An 18,345-nucleotide genomic window follows, 5' to 3' on the forward strand; every position below is an offset into this window, starting at 1 on the left:
CCTCAGCAGCGTGCGTCTTTAGATCTTTCATGGCAGAACCTCTGTGGGCGACCTCATTCCTCCCCCGACGTGAGAGACACAAACAACCTGCCATTAGGGGGTGGAAGGCTTTACAGTCCAGAAGCGAGGCTAGCGCTCCCACTCAGCATTCCTGCACGGAACTGAGCCCTGGTGCGTGAGACTGTGAGAGGGGGCAAAGACAGGCGTACCAGCGAGCTGTTCACAGTGCACACTGACGCATCACCCTTCAAGCTCACGTTCATTTCATGGACAGAACACGAGGCCTTGATGCGCTTTCCTGTGGTACGTAAACTTTGGTAGCATCCCCTGGTGGGCACATCGGCTCAGGACTGCCCTGTCTCAAAGGCTCCAGGTGTGGAGCCCGACTGTTGGAGCTCAGCCTCACGTGGCTCTTTCACGGACGAGACCGGCTCGCAATGGGACCGTTCACGAGCTGGGGACCGTGGTGGCTGTTAGGAGTCGGCACACCAAGAGCCCTCCGAGGGAGAGGAGCTGCTGACGTTTGCCAGCACAGTCTCCAATTCCGAACTGCAACCATTCACTGTAAGAGTCTCCCGAAAGCTTTGACGCAGTTTCTCAGTTAGCTATAAATGGAGGCCAGTCACTTGGCAGACTACCCCAATGCCCGGCCTCCCAGGCTGCGATACAGACACGCCGACTGCTTCAGCCAACAGGGACAGCTTGGAGTAAAAGTGAGACTCCTACGTGTCAAAGTACTTGCGTGACGCTGGCCAGAAGCTCAAACATTTAGGGCAGGGCATCAAGGCACTTCGCCTCACGCGGAGCAAGTTTGTTCTCATCTCGCGTCTGAATGCCGAGTTTAACCAGCTAGGAAGCAAACTTCGGGAAAGGTACTCAGGGTGCCGCTGATTCAAAATTCTTTCACCAGACAGCCCAAATCGTGTACGCCTCTTTGTATTTTCCATGGGCAGGACAAAGTGGTGTCAACCCGCACGCCTCCAGCTGGGGGTGGGTTGGGGTGGGGTGGGGTGGGGTGGGATGGGGTGGGGGTGGGGGTTGGGCGACGTACACTTTCTCCATGGGAAACAGGCCCACGTCTTCAGTGTGAAAGGCCTCTACGCCTCTCTGCTTTCGCAGCCCAGGCGTAGCCTCAGCTCTGAAAACTTCCAGAGCAGGAAGGTCAGAAAACCTTTGAACCACCCAGCAGGTGCAGCACAGAACAAGGGCTTCTCTCTTGGCCTGAGAACACCCACTACCCAGCGCTCCTTTGTGTACACACGTGGTGGAGGAAGGGTGCTGGATTCGGCTCCGTGAGAACTTCTCCGGGCCACGTAGTGTGAACGCAAGTAGATGAGCCCTACATCTCATGCCAGTCTCCTGTGTGAGTTGGACAAGGCGAACTCCCTCCTTGAATCCCGGAGTGGGTTAAGTACCCTCCGGGGAAGGATCGTTGTTGGGACCCCGGGGCTGGTGTCGAGGTGACTGTTCTGTGCATCCACTTCGCAGCTGTTCTCTCTCCGCGGGTTCTCTCCGCCTGCTGCAGCCAAAAGGGACAGCTTAGGGTAAAGATAAAAACCCAGGGTGTAAACGTTCTTGCCTAGCCCTCGCCCCAAGCACAAGCGTATATGCCTCTGGTCAAAGGCTTTCGCCACAAGCTGAACACGTTTGGTCTCATCTAAGGCTCTGAAGCCCGAGTTTACCCAGCTACGAATCAAACTTCAGGAAAGGTGCTCAGGGTGATGCGGACTGCCAAGCGTTTCACCAGGCAGCCCAGATTGAGTACAAACACTTGTGTTTTAAACGGGCAGAGGAAAAGGTGTCAAGAGCACGCCTCAATCTCGCAGGCAACGTACACGTTCTCTCCACGAGATGCAAGCCCTTCCTCCAGTGTGAAAGTCCTCTACACTCTACACCTCTTGCGCTCACAGCACGCAGGTGCCACCCGCTCTGAACATCTTCCAAAGGCACAGGGGTCACGCAACGTGTGAACCACCGAGCGCGGGTGCAGCACACACCTAGGTCTTCGCTGTCGGCCTGAGAACACCCACAGCACAGGGCTTCTTTGGTGCACACACGTGGTAGCGGTCGGTGATGCATTCTGCTCCGTGAAACCTTCTCGGGGACACAGAGCGTGAGCGCACGTAGATTAGCCCTACACCTCATCCCTCTTTCTTGAGTGAGTTGTACTGCTATAAGGCAAAACTCCCTGCTGGAATCTCGGTGTGGCTTAAGTATCCTCCGGGAAGCGATCGCTGCTAGAGACACTGTGCTGCTCTCTAAGATAATGGTCTGTGCCTCCACTGCGCTGCTGTTGTCTCCAAGTCGCTTGCGAAGGCCTTCTCGAAGAGGTTGCTCACAGTGTCGTTTCTTTAGAGTAACCCACAGGCATACGAGGATGCCGGTTCTGTGAAGGAAAATGCTCCCTGCCTCAGCCACTTGGGCACCGTTTTGTACAGGGAAGGACACTCCGCCTTGGAGGTTCTTCCTTCCGGATTGCCACTCGCACTGGCGATGTCTCCTGAATCTCGCGGGGTTACAGTGCCCTCACAAGGTCCGTATCTCAGGCCTAGAACGGCAGAGCGTCCGGCAGCTTTGAAAGAGACCGTCAGCATTCTTCTGGCCTTCGGGGATGCTCCATGAGGAACAAGCTCCTCAGCAGCGTGTGTCTTTAGATCTTTCCTGGCGGAACCTCTTTGGCGACCTCATTCCTCCCCCCACGTGAGAGACACACACACCCTGCCATTAGGGGGTGGAAGGCTTTAGAGTCCAGAAGCGAGGCTGGCGCTCCCACTCAGCATTCCTGCACGGAACTGAGCCCGGGTGCGTGAGATCGTGAGAGGGGGCAAAGACAGGCGTACCAGCAAGCTGTTCACGGTGCACGCTGACGCATCACCCTTCAAGCTCACGTTCATTTCATGGAGAGAACACGAGGCCTTGATGCACTTTCCTGTGGTACGTAAACTTTGGTCGCGTCCCCTGGTGGGCACATCTGCTCAGGACTGCCCTGTCCCAAATGCTCCAGGTGTGGAGCCCGACTGTTGGAGCTCAGCCTCACGTGGCTCTTTCACGGACGAGACCGGCTCGCAATGGGACCGTTCACGAGCTGGGGACCATGCTGTATGTTAGGAGTCAGCACACCAAGAGCCCTCCGACGGAGAGGAGCTGCTGACGTTTGCCAGCACAGTCTCCAATTCCGAACTGCAACCATTCCCTGTAAGAGGCTCCCGAAAGCTTCGACGCAGTTTCTCAGTTAGCTATAAATGGAGGCCAGTCACTTGGCAGACTCCCCCAATGCCCGGCCTCCCAGGCTGCGATACAGACACGCCGACTGCTTCAGCCAACAGGGACAGCTTGGAGTAAAAGTGAGACTCCTACGTGTCAAAGTACTTGCGTGACGCTGGCCAGAACCTCAAACATTTAGGGCAGGGCATCAGGGCACTTCGCTGCACGCGGAGCAAGTTTGTTCTCATCTCGCCTCTGAATGCCGAGTTTAACCAGCTAGGAAGCAAACTTCGGGAAAGGTACTCAGGGTGCCGCCGATTCAAAATTCTTTCACCAGACAGCCCAAATCGTGTACGCCTCTTTGTATTTTCCATGGGCAGGACAAAATGGTGTCAACCCGCACGCCTCCAGCTGGAGGTGGGTTGGGGTGGGGTGGGGTGCGGGTGGGGGTTGGGCGACGTACAATTTCTCCATGGGAAACAGGTCCACGCCTTCAGTGTGAAAGGCCTCTACGCCTCTCTGCTTTCTCAGCCCAGGCGTAGCCTCAGCTCTGAAAAGCTTCCAGAGCAGGAAGGTCAGAAAACCTTTGAACCACCCAGCAGGTGCAGCACAGAACAAGGGCTTCTCTCTTGGACTTGAGAACACCCACTGCCCAGCGCTCCTTTGTGTACACACGTGGTGGAGGAAGGGTGCTGGATTCGGCTCCGTGAGAACTTCTCCGGGCCACGTAGTGTGAACGCAAGTAGAAGAGCCCTACATCTCATGCCAGTCTCCTGTGCGAGTTGGACAAGGCGAACTCCCTGCTTGAATCCCTGGGTGGGTTAAGTACCCTGCGGGGAAGGATCGTTGCTTGGGATCCCGGGGCTGGTATCGAGGTGACTGTTCTGTGCATCCACTTCGCAGCTGTTCTCTCTCCGCGGGTTCTCTCCGCCTGCTGCAGCCAAAAGGGACAGCTTAGGGTAAAGATAAAAACCCAGGGTGTAAACGTTCTTGCCTAGCCCTCGCCCCAAGCACAAGCGTATATGCCTCTGGTCAAAGGCTTTCGCCACAAGCTGAACACGTTTGGTCTCATCTAAGCCTCTGAAGCCCGAGTTTACCCAGCTACGAATCAAACTTCAGGAAAGGTGCTCAGGGTGATGCGGACTGCCAAGCATTTCACCAGGCAGCCCAGATTGAGTACAAACACTTGTGTTTTAAACGGGCAGAGGAAATGGTGTCAAGAGCACGCCTCCATCTCGCGGGCAACGTACACGTTCTCTCCATGAGACGCAAGCCCTTCCTCCAGTGTGAAAGGCCTCTACACTCTACACCTCTTGCGCTCACAGCACACAGGTGCCACCCGCTCTGAACATCTTCCAAAGGCACAGGGTCACGCAACGTGTGAACCACCGAGCACGGGTGCAGCACACACCTAGGTCTTCGCTGTCGGCCTGAGAACACCCACGGCACAGGGCTTCTTTGGTGCACACACGTGGTAGCGGTCGGTGATGCATTCTGCTCCGTGAAACCTTCTCGGGGACACAGAGCGTGAGCGCACGTAGATTAGCCCTACACCTCATCCCTCTTTCTTGAGTGAGTTGTACTGCTATAAGGCAAAACTCCCTGCTGGAATCTCGGTGTGGCTTAAGTATCCTCCGGGAAGCGATCGCTGCTAGAGACACTGTGCTGCTCTCTAGGATAATGGTCTGTGCCTCCACTGCGCTGCTGTTGTCTCCAAGTCGCTTGCGAAGGCCTTCTCGAAGAGGTTGCTCACAGTGTCGTTTCTTTAGAGTAACCCACAGGCATACGAGGATGCCGGTTCTGTGAAGGAAAATGCTCCCTACTTCAGCCACTTGGGCGCCGTTCTGTACAGGGAAGGACACTCCGCCTTGAAGGTTCTTCCTTCAGGATTGCCACTCACACTGGCGATGTCTCCTGAATCTCGCGGGGTTACAGTGCCCTCACAAGGTCCGTATCTCAGGCCTAGAACGGCATAGCGTTCGGCAGCTTTGAAAGAGACCTTCGGCATTCTTCTGGCCTTCGGGGACGCTCCATGAGGAACAAGCTCCTCAGCAGCGTGCGTCTTTAGATCTTTCATGGTAGAACCTCTGTGGGCGACCTCATTCCTCCCCCCACATGAGAGACACACACAACCTGCCATTAGGGGGTGGAAGGCTTTAGAGTCCAGAAGCGAGGCTGGCGCTCCCACTCAGCATTCCTGCACGGAACTGAGCCAGGGTGCGTGAGACCGTGAGAGGGGGCAAAGACAGGCGTACCAGCAAGCTGTTCACGGTTCACGCTGACGCATCACCCTTCAAGCTCACGTTCATTTCATGGACAGAACACGAGGCCTTGATGCACTTTCCTGTGGTACGTAAACTTTGGTCGCGTCCCCTGCTGGGCACATCGGCTCAGGACTGCCCTGTCCCAAAGGCTCCAGGTGTGGAGCCCGACTGTTGGAGATCAGCCTCACGTGGCTCTTTCACGGACGAGACCGGCTCGCAATGGGACCGTTCACGAGTTGGGGACTGTGCCGGCTGTTAGGAGTCGGCACACCAAGAGCCCTTTGAGGGAGAGGAGCTGCTGACGTTTGCCAGCACAGTCTCCAATTCCGAACTGCAACCATTCCCTGTAAGAGGCTCCCGAAAGCTTCGACGCAGTTTCTCAGTTAGCTATAAATGGAGGCCAGTCAGTTGGCAGACTCCCCCAATGCCCGGCCTCCCAAGCTGCGATACAGACACGCCGACTGCTTCAGCCGACAGGGACAGCTTGGAGTAAAAGTGAGAATCCTACGTGTCAAAGTACTTGCGTGACGCTGGCCAGAAGCACAAACATTTAGGGCAGGGCATCAAGGCACTTCGCCGCACGAGGAGCAAGTTTGTTCTCATCTCGCCTCTGAATGCCGAGTTTAACCAGCTAGGAAGCAAACTTCGGGAAAGTTACTCAGGGTGCCGCCGATTCAAAATTCTTTCACCAGACAGCCCAAATCGTGTACGCCTCTTTGTATTTTCCATGGGCAGGACAAAATGGTGTCAACCCGCACACCTCCAGCTGGGGGTGGGGTGGGGTGGGGTGGGGTGGGGTGGGGTTGGGGGTTGGGCGACGTACAGTTTCTCCATGGGAAACAGGCCCACGCCTTCAGTGTGAAAGGCCTCTACGCTTCTCTGCTTTCGCAGCCCAGGCGTAGTCTCAGCTCTGAAAAGATTCCAGAGCAGGAAGGTCCGAAAAACTTTGAACCACCCAGCAGGTGCAGCACAGAACAAGGGCTTCTCTCTTGGCCTTGAGAACACCCACTGCCCAGCGCTCCTTTGTGTACACACGTGGTGGAGGAAGGGTGCTGCATTCGGCTCCGTGAGAACTTCTCCGGGCCACGTAGTGTGAACGCAAGTAGATGAGCCCTACATCTCATGCCAGTCTCCTGTGCGAGTTGGACAAGGCGAACTCCCTGCTTGAATCCCGGGGTGGGTTAAGTACCCTCTGGGGAAGGATCGTTGCTTGGGACCCCGGGGCTGGTATCGAGGTGACTGTTCTGTTCATCCACTTCGCAGCTGTTCTCTCTCCGCGGGTTCTCTCCGCCTGCTGCAAACAAAAGGGACAGCTTAGGGTAAAGATAAAAACCCAGTGTGTAAACGTTCTTGCCTAGCACTCGCCCCAAGCACAAGCGTATATGCCTCTGGTCAAAGGCTTTCGCCACAAGCTGAACACGTTTGGTCTCATCTAAGCCTCTGAAGCCCGAGTTTACCCAGCTACAAATCAAACTTCTGGAAAGGTGCTCAGGGTGATGCGGACTGCCAAGCGTTTCACCAGGCAGCCCAGATCGAGTGCAAACACTTGTGTTTTAAACGGGCAGAGGAAATGGTGTCAAGAGCGCGCCTCCATCTCCCGGGCGACGTACACATTTTCTTCATGAGATGCAAGCCCTTCCTCCAGTGTGAAAGGCCTCTACAATCTACACCTCTTGCACTCGCAGCACGCAGGTGCCACCCGCTCTGAACATCTTCCAAAGGAACAGGGTCACGCAACGTGTGAACCACCAAGCGCGGGTGCAGCACACACCTAGGTCTTCGCTGTCGGCCTGAGAACACCCACGGCACAGGGCTTCTTTGGTGCACACACGTGGAAGCGGTCAGTGATGCATTCTGCTCCATGAAACCTTCTCGGAGACAGAGAGCGTGAGCGCACGTAGATTACCCCTACACCTCATCCCTCTTTCTTGAGTGAGTTGTACTGCTATAAGGCAAAACTCCCTACTGGAATCTCGGTGTGGCTTAAGTATCCTCCGGGAAACGATCGCTGCTAGAGACACTGTGCTGCTCTCTAGGATAATGGTCTGCGCCTCCACTGCGCTGCTGTTGTCTCCAAGTCGCTTGCGAAGACCTTTTCGAAGAGGTTGCTCACAGTGTCGTTTCTTTAGAGTAACCCACAGGCATACGAGGATGCCGGTTCTGTGAAGGAAAATGCTCCCTGCCTCAGCCACTTGGGCGCCGTTTTGTACAGGAAAGGAAACTCCGCCTTGCAGGTTCTTCCTTCCGGATTGCCACTCGCACTGGCGATGTCTCCTGAATCTCACGGGGTTACAGTGCCGTCACAAGGTCCGTATCTCAGGCCTAGAACGGCAGAGCGTCCGGCAGCTTTGAAAGAGACCTTCGGCATTCTTCTGGCCTTCGGGGACGCTCCATGAGGAACAAGCTCCTCAGCAGCGTGCGTCTTTAGATCTTTCATGGCAGAACCTCTGTGAGCGACCTCATTCCTCCCACCACATGAGAGACACACACAACCTGCAATTAGGGGGTGGAAGGCTTTAGAGTCCAGAAGCGAGGCTGGCGCTCCCACTCAGCATTCCTGCACGGAACTGAGCCCGGGTGCGTGAGACCGTGAGAGGGGGCAAAGACAGGCGTACCAGCGAGCTGTTCACGGTGCACGCTGACGCATCACCCTTCCAGCTCACGTTCATTTCATGGAGAGAACACGAGGCCTTGATGCGCTTTCCTGTGGTACGTAAACTTTGGTCGCGTCCCCTGGTGGGCACATCGGCTCAGGACTGCCCTGTCCCAAAGGCTCCAGGTGTGGAGCCCGACTCTTGGAGCTCAGCCTCACGTGGCTCTTTCACGGACGAGACCGGCTCGCAATGGGACCGTTCACGAGCTGGGGACCGTGCTGGCTGTTAGGAGTCGGCACACCAAGAGCCCTCCGAGGGAGAGGAGCTGCTGACGTTTGCCAGCACAGTCTCCAATTCCCAACTGCAACCATTCCCTGTAAGAGGCTCCCGAAAGTTTCGACGCAGTTTCTCAGTTAGCTATAAATGGAGGCCAGTCACTTGTCAGACTCCCCCAATGCCCGGCCTCCCAAGCTGCGATACAGACACGCCGACTGCTTCAGCCAACTGGGACAGCTTGGAGTAAAAGTGAGACTCCTACGTGTCAAAGTACTTGCGTGACGCTGGCCTGAAGCTCAAACATTTAGGGCAGGGCATCAGGGCACTTCACCGCACGCGGAGCAAGTTTGTTCTCATCTCGCCTCTGAATGCTGAGTTTAACCAGCTAGGAAGCAAACATCGAGAAAGGTACTCAGGGTGCCGCCGATTCAAAATTCTTTCACCAGACAGCCCAAATCGTGTACGCCTCTTTGTATTTTCCATGGGCAGGACAAAATGGTGTCAACACGCACGCCTCCAGATGGGGGTGGGTTGGGGTGGGGTGGGTTGGGTTGCGGTGGGGTGGGGGTGGGTGTTGGGCGACGTACACTTTCTCCACGGGAAACAGGCCCACGCCTTCAGTGTGAAAGGCCTCTACGCCTCTCTGCTTTCACAACCCAGGAGTAGCCTCAGCTCTGAAAACCTTCCAGGGCAGGACGGTCAGAAAACCTTTGAACCACCCAGCAGGTGCAGCACAGAACAAGGGCTTCTCTCTTGGCCTTGAGAACACCCACTGCCCAGCGCTCCTTTGTGTACACACGTGGTGGAGGAAGGGTGCTGGATTGGGCTCCGTGAGAACTTCTCCGGGCCACGTAGTGTGAACGCAAGTAGATGAGCCCTACATCTCATGCCAGTCTCCTGTGCGAGTTGGACAAGGCGAACTCCCTGCTTGAATCCCGGGGTGGGTTAAGTACCCTCCGGGGAAGGATCGTTGCTTGGGACCCCGGGGCTGGTGTCGAGGTGACTGTTCTGTGCATCCACTTCGCAGCTGTTCTCTCTCCGCGGGTTCTCTCCTCCTGCTGCAGCCAAAAGGGACAGCTTAGGGTAAAGATAAAAACCCAGTGTGTAAACGTTCTTGCCTAGCCCTCGCCCCAAGCACAAGCGTATATGCCTCTGGTCAAAGGCTTTCGCTACAAGCTGAACACGTTTGGTCTCATCTAAGCCTCTGAAGCCCGAGTTTACCCAGCTATGAATCAAACTTCAGGAAAGGTGCTCAGGGTGATGCGGACTGCCAAGCGTTTCACCAGGCAGCCCAGATCGAGTACAAACACTTGTGTTTTAAATGGGCAGAGGGAATGGTGTCAAGAGCGCGCCCCCATCTCCCGGGTGACGAACACGTTTTCTCCATGAGACGCAAGCCCTTCCTCCAGTGTGAAAGGCCTCTACACTCTACACCTCTTGCGCTCGCAGCACGCAGGTGCCACCCGCTCTGAACATCTCCCAAAGGCACACGGTCACGCAACGTGTGAACCACCGAGCGCGGGTTCAGCACACACCTAGGTCTTCGCTGTCAGCCTGAGAACACCCACGGCACAGGGCTTCTTTGGTGCACACACGTGGTAGCGGTCGGTGATGCATTCTGCTCCGTGAAACATTGTCTGGGACACAGAGCATGAGCACACGTAGATTAACCCTACACCTCATCCCTGTTTCTTGAGTGAGTTGTACTGCTATAAGGCAAAACTCCCTGCTGGATCTCGGTGTGGCTTAAGTTTCCTCTGGGAAGCAATCGCTGCTAGAGACACTGTGCTGCTCTCTAGGATAATGGTCTGTGCCTCCACTGCGCTGCTGTTGTCTCCAAGTCGCTTGCGAAGGCCTTTTCGAAGAGGTTGCTCACAGTGTCGTTTCTTTAGAGTAACCCACAGGCATACGAGGATGCCGGTTCTGTGAAGGAAAATGCTCCCTGCCTCAGCTACTTGGGCGTCATTTTGTACAGGAAAGGACACTCCGCCTTGAAGGTTCTTCCTTCCGGATTGCCACTCGCACTGGCGATGTCTCCTGAATCTCGCGGGGTTACAATGTCGTCACAAGGTCCGTATCTCAGGCCTAGAATGGCAGGGCGTCCGGCAGCTTTAAAAGAGACCTTCGGCATTCTTCTGGCCTTCGGGGACGCTCCATGAGGAACAAGGTCCTCAGCATTCTGCGTCTTTAAATCTTTCATGGCAGAACCTCTGTGGGCGACCTCATTCCTCCCCCCATGTGAGAGACACACACAACCTGCCATTAGGGGGTGGAAGGCTTTAGAGTCCAGAAGCGAGTCTGGCGCTCACACTCAGCATTCCTAGATGGAACTGAGCCCGGGTGCGTGAGACTGTGAGAGGTGGCAAAGACAGGCGTACCAGCGAGCTGTTCACAGTGCACGCTGATGCATCACCCTTCAAGCTCACGTTCATTTCATGGACAGAACACGAGGCCTTGATGCGCTTCCCTGTGGTACGTAAACTTTGGTCACGTCCCCTGCTGGGCACATCGGCTCAGGACTGCCCTGTCCCAAAGGCTCCAGGTGTGGAGCCCGACTGTTGGAGATCAGCCTCACGTGGCTCTTTCACGGACGAGACCGGCTCGCAATGGGACCGTTCACGAGTTGGGGACTGTGCCGGCTGTTAGGAGTCGGCACACCAAGAGCCCTTCGAGGGAGAGGAGCTGCTGACGTTTGCCAGCACAGTCTCCAATTCCGAACTGCAACCATTCCCTGTAAGAGGTTCCCGAAAGCTGCGACGCAGTTTCTCAGTTAGCTATAAATGGAGGCCAGTCAGTTGGCAGACTCCCCCAATGCCCGGCCTCCCAAGCTGCGATACAGACACGCCGACTGCTTCAGCCGACAGGGAGAGCTTGGAGTAAAAGTGAGAATCCTACGTGTCAAAGTACTTGCGTGACGCTGGCCAGAAGCACAAACATTTAGGGCAGGGCATCAAGGCACTTCGCCGCACGAGGAGCAAGTTTCTTCTCATCTCGCCTCTGAATGCCGAGTTTAACCAGCTAGGAAGCAAACTTCGGGAAAGGTACTCAGGGTGCCGCCGATTCAAAATTCTTTCACCAGACAGCCCAAATCGTGTACGCCTCTTTGTATTTTCCATGGGCAGGACAAAATGGTGTCAACCCGCACACCTCCAGCTGGGGGTGGGGTGGGGTGGGGTGGGGAGGGGTGGGGTTGGGGGTTGGGCGACGTACACTTTCTCCATGGGAAACAGGCCCACGCCTTCAGTGTGAAAGGCCTCTACGCTTCTCTGCTTTCGCAGCCCAGGCGTAGCCTCAGCTCTGAAAAGATTCCAGAGCAGGAAGGTCCGAAAAACTTTGAACCACCCAGCAGGTGCAGCACAGAACAAGGGCTTCTCTCTTGGCCTTGAGAACACCCACTGCCCAGCGCTCCTTTGTGTACACACGTGGTGGAGGAAGGGTGCTGCATTCGGCTCCGTGAGAACTTCTCCGGGCCACGTAGTGTGAACGCAAGTAGATGAGGCCTACATCTCATGCCAGTCTTCTGTGCGAGTTGGACAAGGCGAACTCCCTGCTTGAATCCCGGGGTGGGTTAAGTACCCTCCGGGGAAGGATCGTTGCTTGGGACCCCGGGGCTGGTATCGAGGTGACTGTTCTGTGCATCCACTTCGCAACTGTTCTCTCTCTGTGGGTTCTCTCCGCCTGCTGCAGCCAAAAGGGACAGCTTAGGGTAAAGATAAAAACCCAGGGTGTAAACGTTCTTGCCTAGACCTCGCCCCAAGCACAAGCATATATGCCTCTGGTCAAAGGCTTTCGCCACAAGCTGAACACGTTTGGTCTCATCTAAGCCTCTGAAGCCCGAGTTTACCCAGCTACGAATCAAACTTCAGGAAAGGTGCTCAGGGTGATGCGGACTGCCCAGCGTTTCACCAGGCAGCCCAGATTGAGTACAAACACTTGTGTTTTAAACAGGCAGAGGAAATGCTGTCAAGAGCACGCCTCCATCTCCCGGGCGACGTACACGTTCTCTCCATGAGACGCAAGCCCTTCCTCCAGTGTGAAAGGCCTCTACACTCTACACCTCTTGCGCTCACAGCACGCAGGTGCCACCAGCTCTGAACATCTTCCAAAGGCACAGGGGTCACGCAACGTGTGAACCACCGAGCGCGGGTGCAGCACACACCTAGGTCTTCGCTGTCGGCCTGAGAACACCCACGGCACAGGGCTTCTTTGGTGCACACACGTGGTAGCGGTCGGTGATGCATTCTGCTCCGTGAAACCTTCTCGGGGACACAGAGCGTGAGCGCACGTAGATTAGCCCTACACCTCATCCCTCTTTCTTGAGTGAGTTGTACTGCTATAAGGCAAAACTCCCTGCTGGAATCTCGGTGTGGCTTAAGTATCCTCCGGGAAGCGATCGCTGCTAGAGACACTGTGCTGCTCTCTAGTATAATGGTCTGTGCCTCCACTGCCCTGCTGTTGTCTCCAAGTCGCTTGCGAAGACCTTTTCGAAGAGGTTGCTCACAGTGTCGTTTCTTTAGAGTAACCCACAGGCATACGAGGATGCCAGTTCTGTGAAGGAAAATGCTCCCTACTTCAGCCACTTGGGCGCCGTTTTGTACAGAGAAGGACACTCCGCCTTGAAGGTTCTTCCTTCAGGATTGCCACTCACACTGGCGATGTCTCCTGAATCTCGCGGGGTTACAGTGCCCTCACAAGGTCCGTATCTCAGGCCTAGAACGGCAGAGCGTCCGGCAGCTTTGAAAGAGACCTTCGGCATTCTTCTGGCCTTCGGGGACGCTCCTTGAGGAACAAGCTCCTCAGCAGCGTGTGTCTTTAGATCTTTCATGGCAGAACCTCTGTGGGCGACCTCATTCCTCCCACCACGTGAGAGACACCCACAACCTGCCATTAGCGGGTGGAAGGCTTTAGAGTCCAGAAGCGAGGCTGGCGCTCCCACTCAGCATTCCTGCATGGAACTGAGCCCGGGTGCGTGAGACTGTGAGAGGGGGCAAAGACAGGCGTACCAGCGAGCTGTTCACGGGGCACGCTGACGCATCACCCTTCAAGCTCACGTTCATTTCATGGAGAGAACACGAGGCCTTGATGCGCTTTCCTGTGGTACGTAAACTTTGGTCGAATCCCCTGGTGGGCACATCGGCTCAGGACTGCCCTGTCCCAAAGGCTCCAGGTGTGGAGCCCGAATGTTGGAGCTCAGCCTCACGTGGCTCTTTCACGGACGAGACCGGCTCGCAATGGGACCGTTCACGAGCTGGGGACCGTGCTGGCTGTTAGGAGTCGGCACACCAAGAGCCCTCCGAGGGAGAGGAGCTGCTGACGTTTGCAAGCACAGTCTCCAATTCCAAACTGCAACCATTCCCTGTAAGAGGCTCCCGAAAGCTTCGACGCAGTTTCTCAGTTAGCTATAAATGGAGGCCAGTCACTTGGCAGACTCCCCCAATGCCCGGCCTCCCAGGCTGCGATACAGACACGCCGACTGCTTCAGCCAACAGGGACAGCTTGGAGTAAAAGTGAGACTCCTACGTGTCAAAGTACTTGCGTGATGCTGGCCAGAACCTCAAACATTTAGGGCAGGGCATCAGGGCACTTCGCCGCACGCGGAGCAATTTTGTTCTCATCTCGCCTCTGAATGCCGAGTTTAACCAGCTAGGAAGCAAACTTCGGGAAAGCTACTCAGGGTGCCGCCGATTCAAAATTCTTTCACCAGACAGCCCAAATCGTGTACGCCTCTTTGTATTTTCCATGGGCAGGACAAAATGGTGTCAACCCGCACGCCTCCAGCTGGGGGTGGGTTGGGGTGGGGTGGGGTGGGGTTGGGGGTTGGGCGACGTACACTTTCTCCATGGGAAACAGGCCCACGCCTTCAGTGTGAAAGGCCTCTACGCCTCTCTGCTTTCGCAGCCCAGGCGTAGCCTCAGCTCTGAAAAGCTTCCAGAGCAGGAAGGTCAGAAAACCTTTGAACCACCGAGCAGGTGCAGCACAGAACAAGGGCTTCTCTCTTGGCCTTGAGAACACCCACTGCCCAGCGCTCCTTTGTGTACACACGTGGTGGAGGAAGGGTGCTGGATTCGGCTCCGTGAGAACTTCTCCGGGCCACGTAGTGTGAACGCAAGTAGATGAGCCCTACATCTCATGCCAGTCTCCTGTGCGAGTTGGACAAGGCGAACTCCCTGCTTGAATCCCGGGGTGGGTTAAGTACCCTCCGGGGAAGGATCGTTGCCTGGGACCCCGGGGCTGGTATCGAGGTGACTGTTCTGTGCATCCACTTCGCAGCTGTTCTCTCTCCGCGGGTCCTCTCCGCCTGCTGCAGCCAAAAGGGACAGCTTAGGGTAAATATAAAAACCCAGGGTGTAAACGTTCTTGCCTAGCCCTCGACCCAAGCACAAGTGTATATGCCTCTGGTCAAAGGCTTTCGCCACAAGCTGAACACGTTTGGTCTCATCTAAGCCTCTGAAGCCCGAGTTTACCCAGCTACGAATCAAACTTCAGGAAAGGTGCTCAGGGTGATGCGGACTGCCAAGCGTTTCACCAGGCAGCCCAGATCGAGTACAAACACTTGTGTTTTAAACGGGCAGAGGAAATGGTGTCAAGAGCGCGCCTCCATCTCCCGGGCGACGTACACGTTTTCTCCATGAGACGCAAGCCCTTCCTCCAGTGTGAAAGGCCTCTACACTCTACATCTCTTGCGCTCGCAGCACGCAGGTGCCACCCGCTCTGAACATCTCCCAAAGGCACAGGGTCACGCAACGTGTGAACCACCGAGCGCGGGTGCAGCACACACCTAGGTCTTCACTGTCAGCCTGAGAACACCCATGGCACAGGGCTTCTTTGGTGCACACATGTGGTAGCGGTCGGTGATGCATTCTGCTCCGTGAAACCTTCTCGGGGACACAGAGCGTGAGCGCACGTAGATTAGCCCTACACCTCATCCCTCTTTCTTGAGTGAGTTGTACTGCTATAAGGCAAACCTCCCTGCTGGAATCTCGGTGTGGCTTAAGTATCCTCCGGGAAGCAATCGCTGCTAGAGACACTGTGCTGCTCTCTAGGATAATGGTCTGTGCCTCCACTGCGCTGCTGTTGTCCCCAAGTCACGTGCGAAGGCCTTTTCGAAGAGGTTGCTCACAGTGTCGTTTCTTTAGAGTAACCCACAGGCATACGAGGATGCCGGTTCTGTGAAGGAAAATGCTCCCTGCCTCAGCCATTGGGCGCCATTTTGTACAGGAAAGGACACTCCGCCTTGAAGGTTCTTCCTTCCGGATTGCCACTCGCATTGGCGATGTCTCCTGAATCTCGCGGCTTTATAGTGCCGTCACAAGGTCCGTATCTCAGGCCTAGAATGGCAGAGCGTCCGGCAGCTTTGAAAGAGACTTTCGGCATTCTTCTGGCCTTCGGGGACGCTCCATGAGGAACAAGCTCCTCAGCAGCGTGCGTCTTTAGATCTTTCATGGTAGAACCTCTGTGGGCGACCTCATTCCTCCCCCCACGTGAGAGACACACACAACCTGCCATTAGGGGGTGGAAGGCTTTAGAGTCCAGAAGCGAGGCTGGCGCTCCCACTCAGCATTCCTGCACGGAACTGAGCCCGGGTGCGTGTGACCGTGAGAGGGGGCAAAGACAGGCGTACCAGCGAGCTGTTCACGGTGCATGCTGACGCATCACCCTTCAAGCTCACGTTCATTTCATGGAGAGAACACGAGGCCTTGATGCGCTTTCCTGTAGTACGTAAACTTTGGTCGCGTCCCCTGGTGGGCACATCGGCTCAGGACTGCCCTGTCCCAAGGCTCCAGGTGTGGAGCCCGACTGTTGGAGCTCAGCCTCACGTGGCTCTTTCACGGCCGAGAGCGGCTCGCAATGGGACCGTTCACGAGCTGGGGACCGTGCTGGCTGTTAGGAGTCGGCACACCAAGAGCCCTCTGAGAGAGAGGAGCTGCTGACGTTTGCCAGCACAGTCTCCAATTCCGAACTGCAACCTTTCCCTGTAAGAGGCTCCCGAAAGCTTCGACGCAGTTTCTCAGTTAGCTATAAATGGAGGCCAGTCACTTGGCAGACTCCCCCAACGCCCGGCCTCCCAGGCTGCGATACAGACACGCCGACTGCTTCAGCCAACAGGGACAGCTTGGAGGAAAAGTGAGAATCCTACGTGTCAAAGTACTTGCGTGAGGCTGGCCAGAAGCTCAAACATTTAGGGCAGGGCATCAAGGCACTTCGCCGCACGCGGAGCAAGTTTGTTCTCATCTCGCCTCTGAATGCCGAGTTTAACCAGCTAGGAAGCAAACTTCGGGAAAGGTACTCAGTGTGCCGCCGATTCAAAATTCTCTCACCAGACAGCCCAAATCGTGTACGCCTCTTTGTATTTTCCATGGGCAGGACAAAATGTTGTCAACCCGCACGCCTCCAGCTGGGGGTGGGTTGGGGTGGGGTGGGGTGGAGTGCGGTGGGGTGGGTGTGGGGGTTGGGTGACGTACACTTTCTCCATGGGAAACAGGCCCACGCCTTCAGTGTGAAAGGCCTCTACGCCTCGCTGCTTTCGCAGCCCAGGCGTAGCCTCAGCTCTGAAAAGCTTCCAGAGCAGGAAAGGTCAGAAAACCTTTGAACCACCCAGCAGGTGCAGCACAGAACAAGGGCTTCTCTCTTGGCCTTGAGAACACCCACTGCCCAGCGCTCCTTTGTGTACACACGTGGTGGAGGAAGGGTGCTGGATTCGGCTCCGTGAGAACTTCTCCGGGCCACGTAGTGTGAACGCAAGTAGATGAGCCCTACATCTCATGCCAGTCTCCTGTGCGAGTTGGACAAGGCGAACTCCCTGCTTGAATCCCGGGGTGGGTTAAGTACCCTCCGGGGAAGGATCGTTGCTTGGGACCCCGGGGCTGGTATCGAGGTGACTGTTCTGTGCATCCACTTCGCAGCTGTTCTCTCTCCGCGGGTTCTCTCCTCCTGCTGCAGCCAAAAGGGACAGCTTAGGGTAAAGATAAAAACCCAGTGTGTAAACGTTCTTGCTTAGCCCTCGCCGCAAGCACAAGCGTATATGCCTCTCGTCAAAGGCTTTCGCCACAAGCCGAACACGTTTGGTCTCATCTAAGCCTATGAAGCCCGAGTTTACCCAGCTACGAATCAAACTTCAGGAAAGGTGCTCAGGGTGATGCGGACTGCCAAGCGTTTCACCAGGCATCCCAGATCGAGTACAAACACTTGTGTTTTAAACAGGCAGAGGAAATGGTGTCAAGAGCGCGCCTCCATCTCCCGGGCGACGTACAAGTTTTCTCCGTGAGACGCAAGCCCTTCCTCCAGTGTGAAAGGCCTCTACAATCTACACCTCTTGCGCTCGCAGCACACAGGTGCCACCCGCTCTGAACATCTTCCAAAGGCACAGGGTCACGCAACGTGTGAACCACCGAGCACGGGTGCAGCTCACACCTACATCTTCGCTGTCGGCCTGAGAACACCCATGGCACAGGGCTTCTTTTGTGCACACACGTGGTAGCGGTCGGTGATGCATTCTGCTCCGTGAAACCTTCTCGGGGACACAGAGCGTGAGCGCACGTAGATTAGCCCTACACCTCATCCCTCTTTCTTGAGTGAGTTGTACTGCTATAAGGCAAAACTCCCTGCTGGAATCTCGGTGTGGCTTAAGTATCCTCGGGGAAGTGATCACTGCTAGAGACACTGTGCTGCTCTCTAGGAGAATGGTCTGTGCCTCCACTGCGCTGCTGTTGTCTCCAAGTCGCTTGCGAAGGCCTTTTCGAAGAGGTTGCTCACAGTGTCATTTCTTTAGAGTAACCCACCGGCATACGAGAATGCCGGTACTGTGAAGGAAAATGCTCCCTGCCTCAGCCACTTGGGCGCCGTTTTGTACAGGAAAGGACACTCCGCCTTGAAGGTCCTTCCTTCCAGATTGCCACTGGCACTGGCAATGTCTCCTGAATCTCGTGGGGTTACAGTGCCGTCACAAGGTCCGTATCTCAGGCCTAGAACGGCAGAGCGTCCGGCAGCTTTGAAAGAGACCTTCGGCA

Source organism: Orcinus orca, chromosome 14 (assembly GCF_937001465.1).
Source record: "Orcinus orca chromosome 14, mOrcOrc1.1, whole genome shotgun sequence".
NCBI lineage: Eukaryota > Metazoa > Chordata > Mammalia > Artiodactyla > Delphinidae > Orcinus > Orcinus orca.